The following is a 12022-nucleotide window of genomic DNA, read 5'->3' on the forward strand; positions in this document are numbered from 1 at the left end:
GCCTATATCAATCTAAAATGTTTCCTCTTTCTGTTTCTTCAAATAGACATTTCGAGTTACCTACCTGTTTGATCAATTTTTAGAATCTGTATGTTGAACCTGCAACAGCTTTGAAATGAGTTCCAAAACCTTACTACTCATTGAGAGGGATCGTTTATACTAAAGATGACAGTGGGTTTTCCTTTTACTACTATTCCTAAGAAACAAGTTATTACAAAACGAAGTTTCGCCCATTTCCCAAACATTAGCTTGCAACTTAAAACCTGTTGAAAGCACAGTAAGGAGGACGCCAAATTTTTCTCACACTTAACCATTAACGGGGTCAACATGTTTATTAAGCCTTTCATTTTATTAAATAGTCACGAAACAACCAGTTGGGGAATATACATTCAAGCCAACGTAAATCATTTAACTGCAAACAGGTTGTAAGGATTCACAGAAAGCTAAAGAGAACTGCGAATTCGCCTAGGGTTTCGAGGCCAACCGATACAGGTCGTTTTCTCTGAGGTAATAACAACTAACTTAAAACCCAGTGTCTGGTGGATTCGTGTCCCTGACCTTAGAAAATAATGAATAAATAAATGACCAAGAGTATCGGAATAACTACTTCCACAACTATTCCTTTTTTCTCTCTACACCACAAAAACCAACCTGCAGCCTTCTCGAACAGTTAACCCCAGCGCTCCGCTCCCGCCTTAAGAAAAATAGTCAATTCCCTGCTCTCGCGGGATCTCGCGGCTCGGAGTAAGTCAACTGGATCACCAGCCCTATCGAACCCGCGCGGGAACACAGATCCGCAGGTCTGGAAAGCCGGGAAATCGCGTGTGGGGGCGGAGCCAGCTCCTGGAGCCTGAGGGCGGGGTCAACTTCGAGGAGGCGGGGCGGGGGTGAGGCGGGGATTTGGGCGGGGCTCCCAGGACCTGTTGATCGCAGGTGTCACTGGCCTGACTGGCCTTTGGGTGGTGAGGCGTGTGCGCATGCTCCATGCGCTGGGTCGAGGTCTGGGCGGCGGAGACCAGTCGCCTCTGCTCCAGTTCCCGGTGAGCCTCGGTTTCGCTGGCAGCTGTTGGTGTGTCAGCCTGGTGTCAGCTTGACGCGGAGCTGGGCCAGCGGGAGATTGCCCTGTGGCGGTAGAAGGCCCATATTTCTCTACCTGGACCGCACGCCCGTCTTGCTAAAAGGGCAGAGCTCAAGGTAAGTCTCCGAAACTAGTCCCTGGCTGGAGATCCAAAGACCTGCGACCTCCGCGGGCCTGACTGGAAGACCCACGTTCCAGTCCCAGACTCGATGTCTCTCCTCGCTGCCCCCCGACCTCCTCCCCCAGCCGCTTCGGGGCAGACTCGAGGTCACGCAGCCCTCCCGCCGCCCTCCCGCCGCGTCCAGGATCTGGCGGAGGTGCCTTTGACCAGGCTGGAGGCGAACGCGTAGGGAGGAGGTCCTGTACTTACTGGGTTGTGGTTGTTGCTGCTGTATTTGAGGGCTGGCCAGAGGCGGAACCTGGGATCCTGCTGGGTCGCTTAGTGCTTTGGAATTATGAATATTATGCTTACCTGGCGCCTGCCCCTCACTATCCAAGCCACTGCCTCTCGAGCAGCCGCTTTTTAAAGAGGTTTTGTTGCTCTGTTTGGAGAAGAGATGATTCGTGAGACTTCAGACTGGTGATTTCTGAGTGGTAGTAGTAATAATGCAGTGATTTAGTAGTAGTAATTTAGGAAGTTAATGTTTAGCTTCTAAATGGCGATTTAGTGGACACTTCTGGTCTGGTGTGTGCCCAGTCGTATCCGACTTCTTTGCGACCCCATGGACTGTAGCCCGCCAGGCTCCTCCGTCCATGAGATTTTCCAGGCAAGAATACTGGAGTGGGTTGCCATTTCTTTCTCCAACGGGACGTTTACCAAACAACTTTTAAATATCTTTGGAGAACAGGAAGTACTTGCACAGGTGTAACAGAGAGCGTTTCTAAAGCCTGCATTTCGAGCGTGCTCTGAGGTTTTGACTCCGCTACAAGGTTTTCTCCATCAGTACGAAGCCTCATTAATGCTTGCAAATGTACTGCAAGGCTTTATTTGTTAGATAAGAGTTTGCCAAATGTTTCCTTATCTGGAAGAAAATATGTATTTTTTTGCAGTGAGTTTTCAAGGCTATTTCTGAGGGATGTTTAAATTTAGGAGGTTCTTTGTGATTAGGATCTGATTCACTTTTAGTAATGTTCTTTAAAGAAAAGCGTTCGTAATTCTCAGTATTTAAAAGAAGGAGAAATTCCTAACAAAATTCGAATTGAAATGAACTTTTGGCTAAGTTAATATTAAATACTTCTTGTTAGTTTAATGTTCTATTCTTTTCAGTTCCATGATGATGGTCTAGGCAAAGAGAAATGAAAACAAATGAAACATATTGCAAATGTAATATATGAAAAAAAAAAAAGGAATATATAATTTATCTGCTGTTGTCATAATTTCAAATAGACAAACACACTGTAGGAAGGAGTTAGTTATGCTCTGAAAAAAACAAGGTTTTTGTTTTTATTTTAAATTTTATTCGTTTTTAAAATGAACTCACTGTACAGTTTGTTTTATTTTCACAATTACTAGTGATAAAACATGAAAGTGATTTGTTCTACTCAACACACTAGTTATGTGTGTTTTTTTCCTACAGTGTGAAAAATAAGCAACCAAGAACAGATCTTTCATTTTCCCTATTAACTAAAAAAATGTTTTTGTAAATGTAGGTAGATTTGTATAGCTCTTGTAACTTGACACTAATAGTCATTTATTAATATTTTCTTTAGATACAAAAAAGTGGTTTTTTCAAAGAAAGCTATTTTAATGGTGGAAGGGCACCATTTCTCACTTAGTTTATTCTTTTTCTTAAAAAATCAAAAACCTTAACGATTTTAGTAAATACTGTGATTCAAGATCTTTTCCATTATTTAGTGTCAAATATATATTTTAAACTGTGCAGTACCAGGATATTTTGGGAATAATGATTTAGAAGTTTTTTTTAGCCAGAGTTCAAAAATGAAAATTCTGTTTTAAGGTAATGTACACATTCAGTAGTCAAGTCACAAATTATTTTCCTGTTGAAACTGTTATTTTGCATTATAGTATATGCACACAGTAGGAATAAGAAATGTTCTTACCAGAGATAAAAACTTTCAAAGGTTATTTAAACTTTAAATAACTATATAATATCCTAATCTTGGCAAGTTATTTTTTTAAATACTAGGAATACTACATGTATAGAATATTTAGGCAAAAGTATTTCTTCTTTGCTTTTCCAAGTTAATCCGTAACCTCTATCAGCAGTTCTTTTATTAACTGAGGATTCATGATTAAAACTGTGGTCTATGATTAGAACTGAATTTTAATGTAACTGGGTTTCTTGGGAATCTTATACACTTTTTTCGCCCTTTTTTAATTGTAATCCCATGAATTATATTTTATGTTTTTACAAACATCATCCTAAGGGGTCCATAGGCTGCCATCAAAGGTGTTCCGTGACATACCCCAACGTGCTACAAGCCATTGCATATGGTTGAAGAACTTTTATTTTACATGAGTCACTTCAGAAAAGTTGCTAGTTATTGTTTATGGCTGCATGGTTGTCGTGTTATTTATGAATTAAAATTGTCATTAAGGAAGTTTTGAATTTTTCTGAAAAGTTGTACATAGGTTGAATTCTTCTAAATTAAATCTCTGTTGCTTACATTATTTCAGAATTGCTTTCACTTTATTTCTGATGCATTGCCTTCTAACATGGTAACTCATTTCTCTTTCTCTAGCTCAGTTCATAAATCAATGTTTAAAATAATTCTATGGTGAATCTACTTGTAAACTGAAGCATTCCCAAACTTCTTTTTGTAATTAGAAGTTTTCATATTTTAAGTTTTCTTAAAGTAGGATAGCTCTACAAATGAAACTACTTATTTTCTACTAAGAATGACTTAATAGATTTTAAAATTTGGAAGTTAATAATTCATTGTACAGTTTATCTGATGCCACTAATCTGGATTATGTCTTTAGTCAAGATTGATACATCAGCTTAAAGAAATGGAGGAATAACAAAATGGGGTGTAAAATATCAATACAGCTTTTACTTTTTCTTCAGATGTGTTTTTTATAGTGTTAAAATCATTTTATATCAAAGATTGTGTTTTTGCTATTATTATACTTAGCTCGCATTTTTACTGAGTGCTTGCCGTGTTTGGGGCATTTATTAGTTATTTTAGACATGGTTTGTGATTCTTACCATAATTCTATGAACTTTTTAATATAGATCATAATTATAGATAATGGAATTCATTTGCTTTTAATGATTAAGTAGTTGAGTAATATGCTGTGTTGGTGGAAGTTTTTCAGAGGTAGAATAATTGGAAATCATGAGGTCAGTGCCAGAACATGAATTCCATCCTTGTCAAGAACCCATCAGGGCATTCTTTGTTAACCAGGTACTTTGTGCTTTATCTTCTTCTAAACTTCTCACCCTGCATAATAAAATCTTGGCCCTCTAATTATGGCCCTCCCTGTTTTTAGGTGAGCAGTCTGTTTGAACCCTAGAAGATGTTTTCTATTATAAGGTACTGCTGTATAGGCCTGAAATAATCTTACCTCCTTGTCAGTATACTACTGACACTAACCTAGCTGCCAAGTGGTGGGAAGTTGTCCTATACCTTTAATGCCCGGGTCCCCTTTGTTGATTTCATAGGGTTTGTTGATTGAGGTTTCGCTTTATTTCCTGAGCTTCATTCAGTAAGTATTTAATGACTGCCTACCATGTACTTTGTATTGTTCTAGTTGCTTGGAATTCAGTTTATATTCTAAGAGGATTGGGAGGAGAAACAATGATAAACAGTGATAAAAAAACAATAAGTCAATTGTATGCTATCTTAGTTGGTGAAGAATGCCAAGGAGAAAAGATAAAGTAGAGCAGGGCAAGGGGAATTGGGAATATGGAGTGGGTTGCAATTTTAAGTATAAGCCTCATATAGAAGGTGAATTTTGAGCAAAGCAATCATGAAGTGAGCCAGGAAGAAGTCATGTGGGTATCAAGAGGAAGTGTACTCCAGGCAGTGGAATAGAGTGTCAAGGCTTTAGAGCAGGAGTTTGCGTGGTTTGTTCAGGAATAACGAGGAGGCCCATAAAGTTGAAAACGGAGAATGTAAAGGGAACGTAGTTAGGGATGAAGTTAGAGGTGAGAAGATGGGTGTTACATAAGAAGAAATGTATATTTGGTCTCTGCCTGTTTCCTGGCACACAGCTCCGAAAATTCTTGGAATCTGCAAGGTGGTAAATGTGTGTTGAGATGGCTATGGTCGAGATAAATGTGTGTTGGTGACTGGGTGCTAGCCGCAGGGTGAGAACGGATTGCCACAAAACCAACCATGTGATTAGAGGATTGAATTTTTCAGCCCTCCACCCCCTCTCCTCACCATACACATACATATACACACAGCTCCAGAGAGGGGAGACGTGGAGGTTGAGCTACTCACCAGTGGCCAAATATTTAATCAAGCATGCATACACAATGAAACCTCCATTAAAAAATCCTAACTGAAGCGGTTTGAAGAGCTTTTGGGTTGGTGAACTTGTAGAGGTGTTGGGAGGATGGTGTTCTTGAGAGGGTGTGGAAGCTCCTTGCCCCTTCCCACATTTTTTGCCCTGTTTCAGCTCTTCCATCAGACTGCTCATGAGTTGTATCTTTTTATAATGAAGTTGAAACCCACTTAAGTAAGCTGTTTTCCAGAGGCATGGCAGCAAGTTAATTGAATCCTTGGCAGAGGTTGGAGGGAACCCCTAACATATTGGTGGTTAATCAGAAATACAGGTGACTCTTGGGACTTGTGGTTGGTGTCTAAAATGGGGAGTCTCTAGTGGGACTGAGCCATTGGCTTGTGGGATCTGATACTAACTCCAGTAGTGTCAAATCGAGTTAAATTGTAGTGTCTTGAGAATTAAAGAATTGCTTATTGTGTAAAAACCCACACATCTGGGCTCAGAAGTGGTATGAGTTTAGAAAAAAGCGTTTTTACTTTTAGCAGGTAGTATAAGCTTTGCAGGCCATTGTAAAGACTTTTGGTTTTTAATCTGAATGTAATAAGGACCCATTAAAAAGTTTTGAACAGAGGGATGGCTTTATCATTTAATTTTAGAAGTTTCATGTCTAATCTTGAGAATAGACTGTAACAGCTAATGGTAGAAGCAAGGAGACAATTACGACGTTGTCTGGCAATCCAGGAAAGATCTGATGATGGCGAAGTCCAGAATTGTAGAAGTGGAGGTGGTAAGAATTGGGCACATTCTGTCTAAGATATTCAAGCAAGAGGCGTCAAAGATGATACCAAGATTATTTCTTCTGAGTGACTAGAATGATGAAGTTACCATCAGCTAAAATGGGGAAGAAGATAGAGGTAAAGCAGGAGTTCAGTTTGGGGCTTTGTCAAGGCAAAGGAATGTTAGGTGATACCTGCCTTGGCATGGCATACTTTTCTTCTGAAGATCATGTCTTAAAGCAGATTGCCATAAGCCATTGTCTTTCACGTTCATACTCTGTATTCTGGATACATATGCGCTCTTGTTTTTCTCTAATTAATTGCCATTGGAAACTAGTGATTGGTAACAGCCAGAATAAATAAAGCACAGTTCTTTATTGGGCATAAAGAAGTTGAGCAAAAAGATACAAAACATTGAAAGTTACTTAAAATTTGCTTTTTGGGGTGGTGGTAGTATGGTTTGTCCTTATTACTTTAATTTTATTTTGTGTTTAATAAATTTTCTAGTATCGTCTTCTCAGTTCCTCCATTTGTAGAGTGACTGTGGTTTTCTGTATCAAAAGTCATCTCTTCTTCTATTATCTTTCTTACTATAATCCTTCAACTTTATAAAAAGGAGCCCTATAATGAATGAGTTGTTTTTGTTTTTGTTTTGCTTTAACTTGCTATCTACCTACATATGGGAAGATCCTTGGAGGAGGGGATGGCAACCCACTCTAGTCAGTATTCTTGGCTGGAGAATCCGCATGGACGGAGGAGTCTGGTGGTGCAGAGTTGAACATGACTGAAGTGACTTAGCATGCACACTTACCTATGTATAGGTATATATAAGTATATATATATATAAATATAGGCATACTTATAGATAGTTTGCTATCTAATTATCTAAAATAAAGTTTTAAATAGTTTTACTAGCAAGGTGGATGGTTGTAATATATCACTGAAAACTCTTCAGTATGTCCCTTAGTTAGCTATATTGCTTATAGTGAAAAGATGTTAAAATGAAATTTCACTTTAGAGTTTGATGGCTAGGCCAGGGTACTGTTAAGAGTGTATTTCAGCAGCTTTATTAACAGTGATTCTCCCCTTCTATGGGATTGTATGTATTTCTAAATTTTCTGTTTTAAATATTTATGTGTATTTTAGATATCTATATAAAAAACAAATACTGTTTCATAATCAAGAAAGAAACAATATACTTAAAAGAACAAAGGAGTCTCTAAGGCTTTATCAGCTATTGTGTTAGTTTCCTAGGGCTGCTGTCACAAAGGACCACAAACAAGACAGCTTAAAGCAATAGAATTGTTCTCTCACAGTTCTGGAGGCTAGAAGTCCAAAATCAAGGTTTTAGCAGGATTGGTTCCTTTCTAGGGCTCAGTACAGAATCCTCCCTTGCCACTTTCTAGCTTCTTGTGGTAGCTGTCAATTCTTGGTGTTCTTTTACTTGTAGCTGTATCATTCTGTATCAAACATGATATTCTGTTTGTCTCTGTCTCTTCTTCTAATGACTTCTGCTAGTCTTTTTGATTAGGCCCCATCCTAATGATCTCATCATAACCTAATCTCATCTGTAAAAACCCTATTTCCAAATGAGATCATGTTCACAGGTACTAGAGGCTAGTACTTCAAAATACTTGGGGGGCAGAGCACAGTTCAACCATAACAGCTATGAAGTGAAGTGAAGTGAAGTCAAGTCGCTCAGTTGTGTCTGACTCTTTGAGACCCCATGGACTGTAGCCTACTGGTTACTCCGTCCATGGGATTCTCTAGGCAAGAGTACTGGAGTGAGTTGCCATTTCCTTCTCCAGAGGATCTTCCTGACCCAGGGATCGAACCCGGGTCTCCTGCATTGTAGGCAGATGCTTTACTGTCTGAGCCACAAGGGAAGCCCTATAACAGCTATAATGAGTCCAATTTCAGCTATTACTACCATTTACCGAGACTGATCTAGTAGCCTAATCAAATCATTGGTGGTTAGAATTTACAATTGCATTTAAAAGAATACAACTTAGAAAAAGATCTAACTCTGGAGGTATAAGACCTGTTGTTGTTTAGTCACTAAGATGTGTCTGACACTCTGTGACCCCATGGACTGTAGTCTGGTACTTCAGTTCAGTTCAGTCGCTCAGTCGTGTCTCTTTGTGACCCCATGGACGGTAGCACGCCAGGACTCCCTGTCCATCACCAACTCCCAGAGTTTACCCAAACCCATGTCCATTGAGTTGGTGATGCCATCCAACCATCTCATCCTCTGTCGTCCCCTTCTCCTCCTGCCCTCAATCCCTCCCACTGTCAGGGTCTTTTCCAATGAGTCAGCTCTTCTCATGAGGTGGTCAAAGTATTGGAGTTCAGCTTCAACATCAGTCCTTCCAATGAACACCCAGGACTGATGTCCTTTAGGATGGACTGGTTGGATCTCCTTGCAGTCCAAGGGACTTACAAGAGTCTTCTCCAACACCACAGTTCAAAAGCATCAATTATTCAGTGCTCTGCTTTCTTTATAGTCTAACTCTCACATCCATACATGACCACTAGAAAAACCATAGCCATGACTAGACGGACCTTTGTTGGCAAATTAATGTCTCTGCCTTTTAATATGCTGTCTAGGTCGGACATAACTTTTCTTCCAAGGAGTAAGCATCTTTTAATTTCATGGCTGCAGTCACCATCTGCAGTGATTTTGAAGCCCCCCAAAATAAAGTCTGACACTGTTTCCACTGTTTCTCCATCTATTTGCCATGAAGTGATGGGACCAGATGCCATCATCTTCGTTTTCTGAATGTTAAGCTTGAAGCCAACTTTTTCACTCTCCTCTTTCACTTTCATCAAGAGGCTTTTTAGTTCCTCTTCACTTTCTGCCATAAGGGTGGTGTCATCTGCATATCTGAGGTTATTGATATTTCTCCCGGCAATCTTGATTCCAGCTTGTGCTTCTTCCAGCACAGCGTTTCTCATGATGTACTCTGCATAGAAGTTAAATAAGCAGGGTGACAATATACAGCCTTGATGTACTCCTTTTCCTATTTGGAACCAGTCTGTTGTTCCGTGTCCAGTTCTAACTGTTGCTTCCTGACCTGCATACAGGTTTCTCAATAGGCAGGTCAGGTGGTCTGGTATTCGCATCTCTTTCAGAATTTTCCACAGTTTGTGGTGATCCACATGGTCAAAGGCTTTGGTATAGTCAATAAAGCAGAAATAGATGTTTTTCTGGAACTCTCTTGCTTTTTCAGTGATCCAGCGGATGTTGGCAATTTGATCTCTGGTTCCTCTGCCTTTTCTAAAACCAGCTTGAACATCAGGAAGTTCATGGTTCATGTATTGCTGAAGCCTGGCTTGGAGAATTTTGAGGATTACTTCGCTAGCGTGTGAGATGAGTGTAATTGTGCGGTAGTTTAAGCATTCTTTGGCATTGCCTTTCTTTGGGATTGGAATGAAAACTAACCTTTTCCAGTCCTGTGGCCACTGCTGAGTTTTCCAACTTTGCTGGCACATTGAGTGCAGCACTTTCACAGCATCATCTCTTAGGATTTGAAATAGCTCAACTGGAATTCCATCACTCCACTAGCTTTGTTCGTAGTGATGCTTCCTAAGGCCCACTTGACTTCACATTCCAGGATGTCTGGCTCTAGGTGAGTGATCACACCATCGTGATTATCTGGGTCATGCAGATCTTCTTTGTATAGTTCTTCTGTGTATTCTTGCCACCTCTTCTTAATATCTTCTGCTTCTGTTAGGTCCATACCATTTCTGTCCTTTATCGAGCCCATCTTTGCATGAAATGTTCCCTTGGTATCTCTGATTTTCTTGAAGAGATCTCTAGTCTTTCCCATTCTGTTGTTTTCCTCTATTTCTTTGCATTGATCCCTGAGGAAGGCTTTCTTATCTCCCCTTGCTATTCTTTGGAACTCTGCATTCAAATGGGTGTATCTTTCCTTTTCTCCTTTGCTTTTTGCTTCTCTTCTTTTCACAGCTATTTGTAAGACCTCCTCAGACAGCAGTTTTGCTTTTTTGCATTTCTTTTTCTTGGGGATGGTCTTGATCCCGGTCTCCAGTACAATGTCACGAACCTCTGTCCATAGTTCATCAGGCACTCTATCAGATCTAATCCCTTAAATCTATTTCTCAGTTCCACTGTATAATCATAAGGGATTTGATTTAGGCCATACCTGAATGGTTTAGTGGTTTTCCCCACTTTCTTCAATTTAAGTCTGAATTTGGCAATAAGGACTTCATGATCTCAGCCATAGTCAGTTCCCTGTCTTGTTTTTGCGGACTGTATAGAGCTTCTCCATCTTTGGCTGCAACAAATATAATCAGTCTGATTTCAGTGTTGACCATCTGGTGATGTCCATGTGTAGATTCCTCTTTTGTTTGTTGTTTTCTTTTCTTTTCCTGTTTGCTATGAGCAGTGCATTCTCTTGGCAGAACTCTATTAACCTTTGCCCTGCTTCATCTGTACTCCAAGCCCAAATTTCAAATTTGCCTGCTATTCCAGGTATTTCTCAACTCCCTACTTTTGCATTCCAGTCTCCTACAATGAAAAGGACATCAGTTTTGGGTGTTAGTTTTAGAAGGTCTTTTAGGTCTTCATAGAACCATTCAACTTCAGCTTCTTCAGCATTACTGGTCTGGGCATAGGGTTGGATTACTGTGATATTGAATGGTCTGCCTTGAAAATGAACAGAGATCATTCTGTCATTTTTGAGACTGCATCCAAGTACTGCATTTTGGACTCTTTTGTTGACTGTGATGGCTACTGCATTTCTTTTAAGGATTTCTTGCCCACAGTAGTAGATATAATGGTCATCTGAGTTACATTCATCCATTCTAGTCCATTTTAGTTCGCTGATTCCTAAAATGTTGACGTTCACTCTTGCCATCTCCTATTTGGTCACTAGACAATTATAAGGCACTGATTAAAGAAACTGAAGACAACACAAACAGATTGAAAGATATACTGTGCTCATGGATTGAAATAATATTATTAAAATGATCCTACTACTCAAGACAATCTACAATTTCAGTGCAATCCATATCAAAACACAAGTGGCATTTTTCACAGGACTAGGCCAAATAATTCTACAATTTGTATGGAAAAAAGACCTTGAATAGCTAAAACATTTTTGAGAAAGAAGAATAAAGCTCGGTATATCATGTCCCCTTACTTCAAGCTATATTACACAGCTGCAGTCACCAAAAGAATATAATACGGCAGAAAAACAGATACATAGATAAATGGAAAAGAATAGAGAGCTCATAAATGAACCCACAGTTGATCTATAACAAAGGAAGCAAGAATATACAGCAGGAAAGACAAAGTCTTCAGTAAATGGTCCTGGGAGAAATGGATAGCTCTGTGCAAAGGAATCACTGGACTAATGTGTCACACCATGCACAAGTATAAATTCAAAGTGGATTAAACGTTGAAATATAAGACCTAAGACCATAAATTCTGGAGGAATACATAGGCAACACTATCTTTGACATTAGTCTTAGTAATATTTTGGGAGCTATGGGGAAGGCGATGGCACCCCACCCCACTACTCTTGCCTGGAAAATCCCATGAAGCCTGGTAGGCTGCAGTCCATGGGGTTGCTAAGAGTTGGATACAACTGTGGGACTTCACTTTCACTTTTCACTTTCATGCACTGGAGAAGGAAATGGCAACCCACTCCAGTGTTCTTGCCTGGAGAATCCCAGGGACGGGGGAGCCTGGTGGGCTTCCATCTATGGGGTCACACAGAGTCGGACACA

The 12022-nt window shown here is 39.8% G+C and overlaps 1 protein-coding gene across 3 annotated transcripts in view; it reads left to right on the forward strand.

Annotated features, from left to right (window-relative positions):
* Positions 1–960: 960 nt before the first annotated feature.
* Positions 961–12022, forward strand: part of USP53 (ubiquitin specific peptidase 53) — a 57396-nt gene continuing 46334 nt past the window's right edge. For 2 of the 3 annotated variants that reach the window (XM_055588046.1, XM_055588048.1), the window contains exon 1: positions 962–1194. The gene's annotated coding sequence lies outside the window, so the exon portion shown is untranslated. Of the gene's footprint in view, positions 1195–12022 lie in introns of all 3 variants that reach the window. The other variant, XM_055588050.1, reaches the window with a different exon arrangement.

Source organism: Bubalus kerabau, chromosome 7 (assembly GCF_029407905.1).
Source record: "Bubalus kerabau isolate K-KA32 ecotype Philippines breed swamp buffalo chromosome 7, PCC_UOA_SB_1v2, whole genome shotgun sequence".
Lineage (NCBI taxonomy): Eukaryota > Metazoa > Chordata > Mammalia > Artiodactyla > Bovidae > Bubalus > Bubalus kerabau.